Source organism: Oryx dammah, unplaced genomic scaffold, assembly GCF_014754425.2.
Source record: "Oryx dammah isolate SB20612 unplaced genomic scaffold, SCBI_Odam_1.1 HiC_scaffold_29, whole genome shotgun sequence".
Lineage (NCBI taxonomy): Eukaryota > Metazoa > Chordata > Mammalia > Artiodactyla > Bovidae > Oryx > Oryx dammah.
In genome coordinates this window covers 84,236,019-84,249,458 of record NW_024070213.1, presented here as the reverse complement: position 1 = coordinate 84,249,458, position 13,440 = coordinate 84,236,019, and the positions used below count along the sequence as shown (strand labels likewise).

The 13,440-nt window shown below is 41.4% G+C and overlaps 1 protein-coding gene across 8 annotated transcripts in view; it reads right to left on the bottom strand.

Annotated features, from left to right (window-relative positions):
* LOC120857930 (PC-esterase domain-containing protein 1B-like) overlaps positions 1–13,440 on the bottom strand; it is a 201,189-nt gene that overhangs the window by 164,866 nt on the left and 22,883 nt on the right. For all 8 annotated transcript variants that reach the window (XR_005719778.1, XR_005719779.1, XM_040233830.1 and 5 more), the window contains exons 2-3: positions 4,484–4,562; positions 1,906–1,978 (exon numbers count right to left, since the gene is read on the bottom strand). The gene's annotated coding sequence lies outside the window, so the exon portion shown is untranslated. The remainder of the gene's footprint in view (positions 1–1,905; positions 1,979–4,483; positions 4,563–13,440) is intronic.

The window sequence follows — 13,440 nt, the reverse complement described above, 5'->3', positions numbered from 1 at the left end:
ATGCCAGACATCCAGAGAGATCTCATTACTGGCCTGTGTTTAATGGAACAACAGACTCATGGAAACACACCACTTGGGTACTTCACTGGGTTGTGCTAAAAATTAAAGCCTTTCAAAGATTCTTGAATATACATGCTCTTGCCCTATGTACACTTTAATAAAACATTTTAATAAAATACAACTGTTTGAGTTTCTGTTAATTAAGCTTACAGCTTCTGGTGGCCAGGACTTCCTGTGCCTGAGGTCAGGCCAGGACACTGGCTACTCAGTGTGCCTGTTAACACGCAGAGAGAAGCATGTTAAGAAAGGTGGAGAATAAGGAATTTTGAGGCTGATGGGTACTCTGTAGGAAACCAAGATTTCTGTGAGGTCAGAGGAGGGGCCCAATGATACTGCAATTTATAATAGGAAATACACATTTGGCTTTTTTCCCCATCCCTGACACAGGGCTCCTAAAACCCTTGTAAATTCATAAGTGACAGGCACACTAGAGGCATCTTTATTTCTGATGAGGTGACTCTGGGTGGCTCCTGTGGAGACTGGTCACCAGAAAGAGCAAGCCCCACCACTTCTCTAGAGAGGGAAGCAGGGCTGGAAGTGGAGTTAATCATTGATCTTGTTATGTGAGTAAGCCTCCACAATACAAAAGCCTACTCATATAAAAATAGTAGGGGGCTTGAAGAGCTTCCAGATGGGTGAGCATGTAGAGATGAGGGGAGAGTGGCAGCCTTGGAGGGGGCATGGAAGGTCTGCGCTCTTTCTCCATATCTTGCCTTAAGCATTTCTTCCATTGGGCTTTTCCTGAGTTATATCCTTTTATAATAAACTGGTGATCTAGCAAGTAAAGTGTGTCTCTGAGTTCTGTAAGCCACGTTAGCAAATTAATCGAATCCAAGCAAATTAATCGAATCCAAGCAAATCAGTTGAATCCAAGGAGCGGGTAGTTGGAATCTCCATCTACAGCTGATGCGTCAGAAGCCCAGCTGACAACCTGGACCTGTAACTGGCATCTGGAGATGAGTGGGATGTGGGGGGTGGCAGTCTTGTAGGACTGAGCCCTTAGCTGTGGGGTCTGATGCTATCTCCAGGGAAATAGTGTCAGAATTGAGTTGTAGGACCTCCAGAGGGTGACTGAGAATTGCCTGGTGGTATGGGCTTCCCAGGTGGCACTTGTGGTAAAGAACCTGCCTGCCAATGCAGGAGACTTAGAGATGTGGGTTCGATCCTTGGGTCGGGAAGATCCCCTGGAGGAGGGCATGGCACCCACTCTAGTATTCTTGCCTGGAGAAGCCCATGGATAGAGGAGCCTAGCTAGTTACAGTCCATAGGGTTGAAAAGGGTTGGACCTGACGGAAGCAACTTAGCACACACATGCACACATGGGAAACCCCATCCCATGTTGGAATTGGTACTAGAATCACCTTAGGGCCCCTTCCCCCTCCCGCTAGAGACTCACACAGAGAGGCGGGGGCAGTGATTGACTCATGTGACTCCCTGGCGGGCAGTTCCACGCTTCCCTCCGAGGAACTGGGAGGACAACCAGCGTGGACACAGGTTAGTTCAGGGCCAGCATTTTGCTGATGTTTTGTCACCTTGCCTGACCTCAAACACCAGGTGAGAGGGCTGGCCAAGGCAGTGTCCCATACGATTCCACTTTCCATCCCACTATGTAACACCTCCATAAGTCAAGGTATGTTCAACACAAGGCAATGAAAGACTTAATTCCATGAACAGGAAAAAAGCATGCAGTAAGGATTAACGTGAGGAATTTATCTGATAAAAGAGTTCTTGACTTTAGAAAGAGAAAATGGAAAGCACCAACTATTCCGCATCAGCAATAAAATGGTCTTTGGGGATTCAGGCAGCAAAGCAGAAAGAGCTCAGACCACGCAGCAAAGCAGTTACCTAGAGTGATGGGCCTGGTGCACACAGCTCAGCAGCTTTCCTGGTGGGTTGCCCTCTGGTTCCGTCTCTCTGTCTGTAAAAGAATGAAAGGTTATCTAAGTTCTCATCCAGGTTTAATTTTCTAAGTTTTTCAGTTAAAAATTATAAACCTTGCTAACTGTATCATTGTTAAGATGTTTTTCTACTCTTTAAGGGACGCCACAGGGAGTATTTCCCAACATTGATGAGGGAATGAAATGACTATGAGATTGTACTTGTCTCATTAAAGCAACAACTCATAATGTGTTTTTTCAAAAGACACCTGTACTCTGTCGCTCTTTCAATCACTCGTACTCCACTCACTTTCCCTTTGTGACCTTTATTCCTCCGGAAGCAGTTTTAGAGCTGCTTCTTATAAGAACCTTTTTTAAAGGAGAAAAATATTCTTGGATAAATTTGACTAAAGCATGACAAAATTGGGCTTCCCTCGTGGCTTAGTGATAAAAGAATCTGCCAGCCAGTGCAGGAGACAGGGTTAGATCCTTGGGTGGGGAAGATCCCTTGGACAATGGCAACCAAATCCAGTATTCTTGCCTGGGAAATCCCATGGACAGAGGAGACTGCTGGGCTACAGCCCATGGGGTTGTTAAAAAGTCAGACATGACTTAGCGAATGAAACAGCAATAACAATTGACAAAATCAGTTTTTAAATATAGTGTTGAGCAGTGGTCTCCATCACCTTTGCGTATGATCATATTAGCCTCCCAGTGCATCTTATTTTCTTTTTCATTCCCAGGTCATAGTTACGCCAGACCCCAGGCTCCTCCCACCAAGCTTAGCTCCGCCCATTGCACATGCACGTCACAGCACACTTTGCTCCCACACTCCGACGTCTTTATCCCGACTGTAGGACAAAGTCTAAAGATTTGACTCAGCCCTGGAATCCATTCTCACTGGTTCATGTCTGTCTGAGCACCCCAGCTACCATTACTCCCTTACACAACCCCTGGTCCTATTTCTGGGAAGACTCCCAGTTCCAGGCACATCCCAGACCCTTCCCACTTTGCTCATTTTCCTTACTGACTTGGGCCATCTTCCCTCTTTTTTTTTTTTTTTTCTGGCATTTGCATCCTATCAGTTTTTCAAAACCCAGTGGAGATCCCTTTTTCTCTATGGAGCTTTCCCAGAACTCTACATCCTGGAGAGCACTATCCTTACCTTGTATATAGTCCACTGCGTGGCGCAGCAAGAGAAATTAGCTCAATAGTCTCGAAAGTATTCCTCATGGGGCCATGATTTCCTTAGTAGGGCTGAGTCCACTTTTAGTCAGCACTTAAAAGCTTACAGGCCCCCTAAGCATGGTTGGGTGAGAGAGGACTCTAAGTACAAAGGTAGTCTCCTGACTAGTCTCAACAGAACAGGACTACGAGGCCCAAGGGTGAGCCAACTTCCAGTGAGATGAAGAACCCCAAGAAGGGCCAGAGGCACCTTCTCTCACCAGGTGCAATCTTCTGAGTCCTGAAATCAGTGTCCTTCTATTTTTTACCACCGTCTCCTTCCCTCTCTCTCCTAATCTTTTGGAGTAATTAGAAGGGGATGGGTAAAAGTTGAATTCTCTAAGACCTGAGTTTTTTCTCCTGAGCCTAAGGCAATTAAACCTAATTTTTGCCCCAGTGGGTCAAAGTAAACCTTTGACCCAGGTGTGAGCAAGGTCTCTGCAAGGAGGGGTTTGATGGAGGCCTGATAACCACAACATTCAGAAGGTGATTTGCTCAGGGTGATACTGAAAGTGATAACATAATTCATTCACATTGTTTTTGGTTTTGTTTTTTTGCCACACCACAGCATGCAGGATCTTAGTTCCCTGACCAGGGATTGAACCTAGGCCCTTGGTAGCAAAAGCAGGGAGTCCTAACCACTGGACCACCAGGGAAGTTCTCTAACTCATTCACATTGATTGAACTCTTATCCTGTGGCAGGCCTTCTTGTTTGTACCTTTCGTTCATGCATTTAATTCTTACAACAGTTGTCTAAGTTGGACATTATTCTCTCCCTTTTACAATGAGAAAAACTTTCATGTCCAAAGGTGAGCTGCCTTTCCCCAAGTCACACAGCTGCTGCTGCTGCAAGTCGTTTTAGTTGTGTCGGACTCTGTGCGACCCCATAGACGGAAGCCCATCAGGCTCCCCTGTCCCTGGGATTCTCCAGGCAAGAACACTGGAGTGGGTTGCCATTTCCTTCTCCAATGCATGAAAGTGAAAAGTGAAAGTGAAGTCGCTCAGTCGTCTCTGGCTCTTCTCGACCCCATGGACTGCAGCCTTCCAGGCTCCTCCATCCATGGGATTTTCCAGGCAAGAGTACTGGAATGGGGTGCCATTGCCTTCTCCAGAGTCACACAGCTAGTGAGTGGCAAAGTTGTTTTCATTTAGGGGAAGAACCTTAGCTTAACTTTGCTGTTGTCGCTAAGTCGCTTCAGTTGTGTCCGACTGTGTGACCCCATAGACGGCAGCCCACCAGGCTCCCCCATCCCTGGGATTCTCCAGGCAAGAACACTGGAGTGGGTTGCCATTTACCATAAAACCAGAGGAGAGAAACTCACGTGTCTGCAGGAAGCAGAGTCCTCAACACATCCCAGGCTTCTCGAATGGTACCTCTGGGATCTCAGAGCCTCTCATTACCTGAAATAAGAAAATGGCAAAAGTTTAATTATTCATTTTCCATCACCCTTAATGAGGGGATTAACTGCCATGTGAAACAAAAGGAAATAGCCTGACCTTCCGGCTGTCAGGAAGTGATAATTAACTAAAACCTCTAGTCAGTGGAAACAGACAAATGAGTGTTTTACTGATCTTGATGCAAATGAGCTGTCAGGGTCACTAATTGAAGTCACATAATAGAGCAATGACAATGAAAAAAATAAACACATGCCCAAAATAGACATTTTCTGAAGTACAGTTTGTTTACAGACGCTCTTCAGGAGTTTCCAAAACTCCATTGACTCACTTTATGTCTTAGGGTTCTGAATATTTTGAAAGGATAGGGTTTGCAGGGCCCTAGTTTGCTGGGAGGGCAGCGGAGGGGAGGCTGTGTGCATGGGCAGGGAGGGGAGTTGGAGTTGTCAACTAAAATAATCAACAATAAGAATAGAAAAGAGTTTTATTTGAACCAAACTAGCCCAGAAGTCAGCTTCCCAGATTGCTCTGGAAAAACTGCTCCAGAAAAGCAAGGTTTCCCACACAGTTTTTCATCTTGTCAGAACAAAGAACATTAAACAAGTCAGGGTTACATTTTTTTCACGGTTTTTTTTTTTTTTTTTTTTTTAAAGAACAGACCAGCATGTACACAATGAGTCAGTATGGCCTTGGCTCCTGGGAAGGCAGTCTTATCAGGGAAAGAAGACCAGAACCGCATCCCAGGATGGAGGGCATTAGGCCTTAATTTCTAACATGGACATTCTTTACCTTTGGTCAATGTGCCCTTTTCCTTAATAATTAAAGTTCATGTGCAGTGAACATTTGATAGGCTACAAACAAGCTATTTTGGTTAGCCTCAAGTTTAAATTAAATCATGGGTAAGGCAGAATGACTTCCCCAAACCTCAACATGTGAACATTTCTCAGAGTCTGTTTAGCCTCAGATTTGAGGAACATCAAGTAAGTGGAGACTAATTTGGAGACCTGTTCATCTCAGCCTCAGGATCAACTGGTTGGTTTTTCATTACTTGGTTGATTGGTTTGACCAAAAGTTACTGCAGGAATGATTCACAGAACCATTCTGCTGCACAGCATGTAAACACAGCTTTCTAATCTAGACTTTAGCTATTAAAATGGTCATAAATAGCTGCAAATTACTACTGTTGCGTAACTGGTGACTTCATCATGGCTCTGGCCAAGCAGATGGAGCCGCATTCCAGGCAGTGCTGCAGGGCCTGGCTGGTCCTCAGCTTGTGACGAGTGCAGCCTGGCAGATGTGACACGGATGACAACATGGCATCCTCCTTATTCCAGAGTAATACAATTTTCCAAAAGGCTATCGAGCCTTCAAAGCCTCACACACGCTGCATGATGTATAAGTATATAACTGCCCCAAATATGGCAAAACGAGTCGCTATTAATAACCCTAAGAGTCATGGGGATTTGGGCAGTCCAGTACCTCTGCCAAAAGTTAAGAATGTTTGCTCAGTGTTTTGATTTTTTTTTTTTTTAAACTCTGTTCTTGATTTGCTTCAGTACATTTCCTATTTAGCTACTCCACTGAGTGTATGTCACACTTTATCTGTGACCTTACTAGGACATACCAACGCATACAGGACGGGAATGGAAGCCTTTTAAAGCTATTGGGGCTTTCAAAATCGTGTCTAGCAAACATTTTCCATTTCTCTCTACCATAGCGACTATCACCTTTGCCATATATGTGGAAATTACTAAAGGGCCAGGGAAGAAACTCCCTAAGTTACTTACATTGATTATAATATTGTACCATTAACTATTTCTTGAACATTTATTCTCACCAGACAGTATTTCTATACATTGCTAAGCTTCGCCTCAACCTTCCAAAGTGGGTGTTATTCCTACTTCACAAACCAAGACTCAGACATTGAGTAACTGCCCTGAGCTGATATGCAAGTGACTCTCAGGGCTGGGATACAAACTCAAAGCTCCCTGACTTGAGCCATATGAAACTGTCAGCGGTCCATGATTTCTGACCATCAGTGGCGATTTTATGGTTTAGCCCATTACGTGTTGGTTCTGAAACGAAATCTAGAATCTCCTTCTGACATCACCGCTCATTTGATTGGAATTTTTTCAATGCAGAATTGGGGGGAGAAGGAGAGGAAATGATCTATTTTCTTTCCACTGATTATTATTATTATGACAGTAAAGACATGTGAAACTGCACCAAAAAAAAAAAAAAAAGGCAAAACATGTCAAAAGCTCTCTGTTCTACTCACATTGTCTGATACATTCTATCTGAAAATCTCCACATGGAAATATGCTCATCTTTTGGCAAGAGCAATTAACGTTTCTTGGGAATTACCAGAAAGTCAATAGCATAGTGGCTTAGATAGGAGCTATTGTCTATAACAAATTATTTCTCTGAGTTTCTTTAGAAATAATTCATAATAAACTCTTCTTTTTAATTCAGTTTTCTCCAATGATAAAGAAAAGGAAATATTATGGCAACCAATAATAATTATTGCATTTAATACAAGATAGCTGCTGCTGCTGCTAAACTGTGTCAGTCATGTCCGACTCTGTGCATCCCCATGGACTGCAGCCTACCAGGCTCCTCTGTCCATGGGATTTCCCAGGCAAGAGTAGTACTGAATAGTAAATTGTTAAATGTATCATAATTGGGATGTTTAGTGTTACATATTTGGGTCAAAAGAGAAGTAATTAAAAAAAAAGGTTAATGAGCCTTAGAGTGAGATTTCAGTCAGAGGAAGAATCTCATTTTACTGAAGGGGAAACCGAGGCAGAAGAAAACCAAATTAAATAGCAGAACCATTCAACTCATTGGCAACCCCTTAGTGACTAGCACTCAGTCCTCTTCTCAGCTGGTGCGTCCCCTCCCTAGAATCACAGTCTGGCTCTATGTCATATTGTTTATTGTACTCTACACTTCTTTTCCCTGAAGATATCTGGACCAAATAATGAGATGCACCCATCAACTTAGTACAGTACAATGAACTCAATATCCTGCGTGATTACATTCTAAGATGGGATCAACAAGATTCTTATTGAAACAAGATGATCAAATAACTTTAAAAGTGAATTCCTATAGATCTACTACTAGACTTCAAAGTCTGATTGGCCTTTCTCATGGTCAGAAAAAGTTTCCTTTCTATCTGACCCTTTCCAGACTCTCTGTTTACCTCTCATATGGGAGGCATCTGATTTCAGATACTCAAGGATTTAACATGACTCAAGGTTTTGACTCAATATTATGAGTAGAAATATGACACATCACAAAGTTTATAATAGCTTTACCATATTACTTGTGAACCAAATGACACAACCAAATGGGAGAAGTACCCACAATGAAAGAACTCCTACTATTTTTCTAATATAATGATAAACATATAGAGAAAGAAAAGGAAAATAAGTGTATTAACTGATGGATGAATGATTCAGCTTCTATATTAACAATGACTGAGTCTGTAAAAACTGGCATGTTTACAAAATAAATCATATTACTGAACCAGAAAAGACAGGCGCATAATATGCAAGCGAACCAAACACGCTCACAAAATAATTTTCATTTATTTCCATGTATGATTTTCTTGAGTGTTCTGAATATCACTCTAGCCTTTAATGACATGCAAAAGGGAAATAAAATGTTAATGATTGCTAGGAAAAAACAGTCCTTTATGCACGAAAATAACTTGCCTTAAAGAGTATTTATGAATAGCACTGGATTCAAGAGTTTCTATTAATAATCCTTCATTGGCCATAGGTCAAGTCTGTGAGAATGGCCCCTTTTCCAAGGAAGGAGTGGAAAGTTGCACAGTGTAGCCCTTCCTTCGCAGCCGCTAGGTTATGTGTTGACACTTGCATTGATGAACGTATGCTGAATGTCCTCATTGGAAATTCAGCTTTATGACTGGCAGGCAATGGACGTGACCTTGCGGATTTATGAACCGATGTTGGGAGTGTACAGATGGGACAGGAGGTTGTGCTGGCTCAGAAAATCCTTTCAAATACCTATATTGGCCTCATTAATCATGACCTTGTGACTATGACTGGGACACCTCTAAATCTTCTTTTCCTGGGCTAAGTAAACGCTGCTTTCCTGTCTTTCTCATCCTCTTCAAACCATTCTAGCAAAGTTCACATGGAAGTCCAGAAAGAGTAGCAAAAGGGGAAAGGAAAGTTTCTGAGAATGTCAGTTCTGACATTCTAAAATTTAAGAGAGGTGGAGAAAGAGTATTTGTTCAATTTATGTATATGATAAGTATCCATCCAAGTGAATGCTATAGGGGTCAGCCTTCATAAAGTACATTCAGATACTAAGGTGCCAAGTATGCAAAGATGGTGAGGACATAATCCTTTCCTATTCTCAGGCACTTAAAATTTGATAGAAGAGTTTCGTATGTGTGCGTGTGTGTGTGTTGTAGGGGAATAGAAAAATGTTTCTGCATAATGATAAGCAGCTCTTTTAGGCAGAGAGCATGGTCAGCTACTGAGATAAAAGAACTTGCTCTGGGAAGATTCCAAAATATATTCTAACTGATGCCTGAAATGGTATTGGGAATTATTATTCCTTGGTGTCTAATGCTGCACTCTCACAGCAGTGCTTTTTAAAGATATTGCTGGAGAAGCCAGACAATTTGATATGGGAGAGTTTTTCAGATCATGTTCTCTCCTCACAGGAAAGAGAACGACTGCATCAAAGCAGGGTGCCGGTCGGGAAGGGAAACCCATCAGTCAAGAGGCTGTTGGTTGCCAGGAATCTAATCTCACGTGAATTAACTCAAATTAAAAAGAGGAGTTACCTATAAAGATAAAACTGGCAATCTTATGGACATCCAGAGGCAGCAAGCAAAGTCCAGGTGGATGTCATAGCAACCTAAGCTGGGAACTAGAATGTCAGTGGGTCTCTGATTCTCTCTTTTTTTCACTCTTTCGACTCTTTTCCTTGTTGGTTTTTTTTTTTTTTTTTTTTAGCATATCTAATGCCTTCCCTCTAAAGAGTTGGCTTCCTCTGATTCTTTATAATTTGGCTTTCAAGTAACTTTGGTTGTATTTGACTTTGGCATGCACTGGTGCCAACCTCAGTCCAAACTGGATGTGAGCTCTGAGCAGGAGCCCACAGCCACTGATGGCCATGTCTGTAATTCGGTTCAGATTTTGAGAGAGCGGCTGTCCGTGAGGCTGCTCCTGGTCTATTCAGATTGAGGGCGAGATGGACATGGGGTGGAGTCAGAGCCATTTAGGCCTGTCCTTTACAGCAGAGACTGAACAGCAGGAATTCTCAGAGGTAGGAACTGGGGAGAAGGCACACGTGTCTGGCAGAGTGTCAACCACTACTCCAAATCAAATGCTTCCTTCTCACAGCGTGGCAGGGGGCAAGCCTCACCTGGAGAGGAGAGGAACCCTGTCTGCTATGACACAAAGCTGAGTAGGACAGCATTTGGGGCATGGATAATAATGTGATTTCTGAGTCTGCATCCTTTTCTCCCTCGACTACAAATTTAACAGAAAGTAACTGCTGTTTCAGTGGTGGTGCTGCCATCTCTGTGAATGGGGCCAAGAGAATCTTTGGGTAAACTGAGGAGACACAGCTAGATAAGTAAGCAAGTAGGTGTTAGCTGCTCAGTCTTGTCTGACTCGTTGCGATCCCAGGGGCTGTGGCCCGCCAGGCTCCTCTGTCCATAGAATTCTCCAGGCAAGAATACTGGAGTGGACTGCCATGCCCTTCTCCAGGGGATCTTCTCTACCTAGGGATCGAAACCAGGTCTCCTGCATTGCAGGCAGATTCTTCACTGTCTGAGCCACCAAGGAAGCCCCATGCAGCTATAAACTGAGGTACTTTTTATTAATTCATTCAGTTAATGTTAGTAAGTACCTATTCTATCTTGTGCTAGAAGAGCAGGAGAGCCCTATATACTCCAGAAGTTTATTTTATTAATGGCTCTTTGGGGTATTTGTTGACTTTCCACTGAATACAATCTAGGTATCACCAGTGAGATGTTCCCAAAATACTCTTGGGATTTTTATATCTAAAAATTTCTAAAGGCAAAATACTAATACAGATATATAATCAATGCTCACTACGGGTTCTTAAAACTAAGTTCAGTCCAGTGCCTGGAAAGGAAAACTAAACAGAAAGACTAAAATAAACATAATATAATCTGCCTCACTTTCCCTTTCTCGCTTCTGCGTGGCTTTAATGTGAGCTTTTAACTGGGAGGACACTTATTATGTTTGCTACAGGCAGATGTTTATGTGTGTTCTGAGTTTTAAAAATCTAGATAAGGAGCTATAAAAAGAAGGAAGAGGGTGTTCATTTAAGAAGTTGTCCTTAAATTGTATACTTTGAGGGGTGTATTTTCCATAGCCATACTTTTCTTTATAGACATATGAGTATCTTAGGTATTCCTTGTTGATACAATAGTCAGAAACCTGACCCAGGCATCAGGGGACTTGGGTTCAGTGTAAGGTGTGTTAATCTAAAGGAGTCTCTTTCCTTCCATGATCCTGTTTTTTTGTCTTTTTGGCTTATCTATCAAGTTAGTGGGGGTGCCCCAATGACTTAATGGGAAAGAATTATCTATCAAGTTAGTGGGGGTGCCCCAATGACTTAATGGGAAAGAATTATCTATCAAGTTAGTGGGGGCGCCCCAATGACTTAATGGGAAAGAATCTGCTTGCAATAGAGGAGATGCAGGAGACTTGGGTTCAATCCTTGGGTCAGGAAAATCCCCTGGAGGAGGACATGGCAATCCACTCCAATATTCTTGCCTGAAAAATCACGTGGACCGAGGAGCCTGGCAAGTTACAAAAGAAGTCAAAAGAAGAAGGGGTGGCAGAGGATGAGCTGGTTAGATAGCACCACCGACTCAATGGACAGGAATTTAAGCAAACTCTGAAAGATAGTGGAAGATAGGGGAGCCTGACAGGCTTCAGTCTATAAGGCTGCAGAGTCTGACTCAACTTAGTGACTGAAAAGTGAAAGTGAAAGCTGCTCAGTGGTGTCCGACTCTTTGTGACCCTATGGAACTGTACAGTCCATGGAATTCTCCAGGCCAGAGTACTGGAGTGGGTAGCCTTTCCCTTCTCCATGGGATCCTCCCAACCCAGGGATTTAGTGAGTGAACAACACAATCAAGTTATTAGCAGTATCAACTGAGAGGTAAATGTTAACACTCTCTGAAAACTGGAGAACACCTTCAGTAAGTATTTGAATTTGACTGAGTAAACTCAGAACTTTACTGAAAAATCAATATTATTGCCCGACCTTGACACTAAAGTCGTCTTACCCAAACTTAAAATCTATTTTTGGTGATTGTATAATCAAAATTCCATCTCAAATATACTTAAACTAACATACTTAACTCATAGTGGCTGCATTGCAAGTCTATTTTCAGAAAAAAAAAATGCTGGAAGGAACAAAAAACATTGAAAAGGGTAAGTGCATGGATATTTATAAATTCCTATTAACTGTGCAAAACAATAATTTTAATTTTTTTGGAGAGTAAAAATCTATGTACAACTAAAATGCAAAACAAGAACAGAAAAGGCAGGAAGGTTAAACAGCTTGGAAGGTTTAAGGATATAAAAATATCAGAGGGTGGTAAAAATAATAATTTTTATAATTTTGTAATAAACCTATGTTTTGTAATCTCTAGGATAACTATTATCAGCATAAGAAACCAATGTATTATTTATAAGTTATTAGAATAAAAAAATTCAATAATTTAACATTTTAAATAATCTAAAAAAGGCAAAAAAGAGGGACAAAAGCATAAAACAAGGAAAAAAGGAATATGAAAGAGAAGAGCTTAATAGAAAATGAAAAATAAGATAATATCTAGAAACCTAATTATGCCAGCAACTACACTGAATGTAACTGAACTAAATTTGAAGTAAAAGACTATGGTTTTCAGATTAGGTTTAAAAAAACCCAACTGTATGCTTTAAATATATTAACAAAGAAATGTTTAATGTAAAAGGAAAGATAAATATATCATGCAACACTAACAACAATGAAAATAATTATGTGAATCTACCAGTATAAGGCAATGTGAACTTTAAAGTAAGAAATATTATCAGAGATAAAGAGAGGTCAGTCCAATAGGAAGATATTACAGCCCTAAGTTTCTGTACACCCAATAGCATTGTTTCAAAATAAATCAAACCAAAATGGACAGAATGAAAAGGAAAAATGTTCAAATCAACAATAATAATGGGCAGCATTAGCATAACTTTCTCAACAGCTGATAGAATAAGCTAAAAATAAAAAATCAGTAAGGATATAGAAGATAATAACAGTATAATTCACAACCCGATTTAATTGCTTTGCACATAAAATTACACCTACTAATGACCGTTTCATATTCATTTCAAGTATACCTGGAACATTTATTAAAACCAGTGTATTATAATATCAGTTCAGTTCACTTCAGTCACTCAGTTGTGTCCTATTCTTTGCGACCCCATGAACCGCAGCACGCCAGGCCTCCCTGTCCATCACCAAGTCTCGGAGTCCACCCCATGTCCATTGAGTCGGTGATGCCATCCAACCATCTCATCCTCTGTTGTCCCCTTCTCCTGCGCTCAATCTCTCCCGGCATCAGGGTCTTTTCAAATGAGTCAGCTCTTGGCATCAGGTGGCCAAAGTTTTGGAGTTTCAGCTTCAGCATCAGTCCTTCCAATGAATAATAGTCTCAGCAATTTCAAAATGTTGAAATACTTAAGAATATCTTCTCTTACCACCTTGAATTGAACTAGAGATTAATAATGGAAACAGAAAAAAACTCAACTTATTTACGTATTAATCTCAAGAAACTAGAAAAAGAGTAGCAGTCAAACCTAAGGAAATAAATGATAGAGAT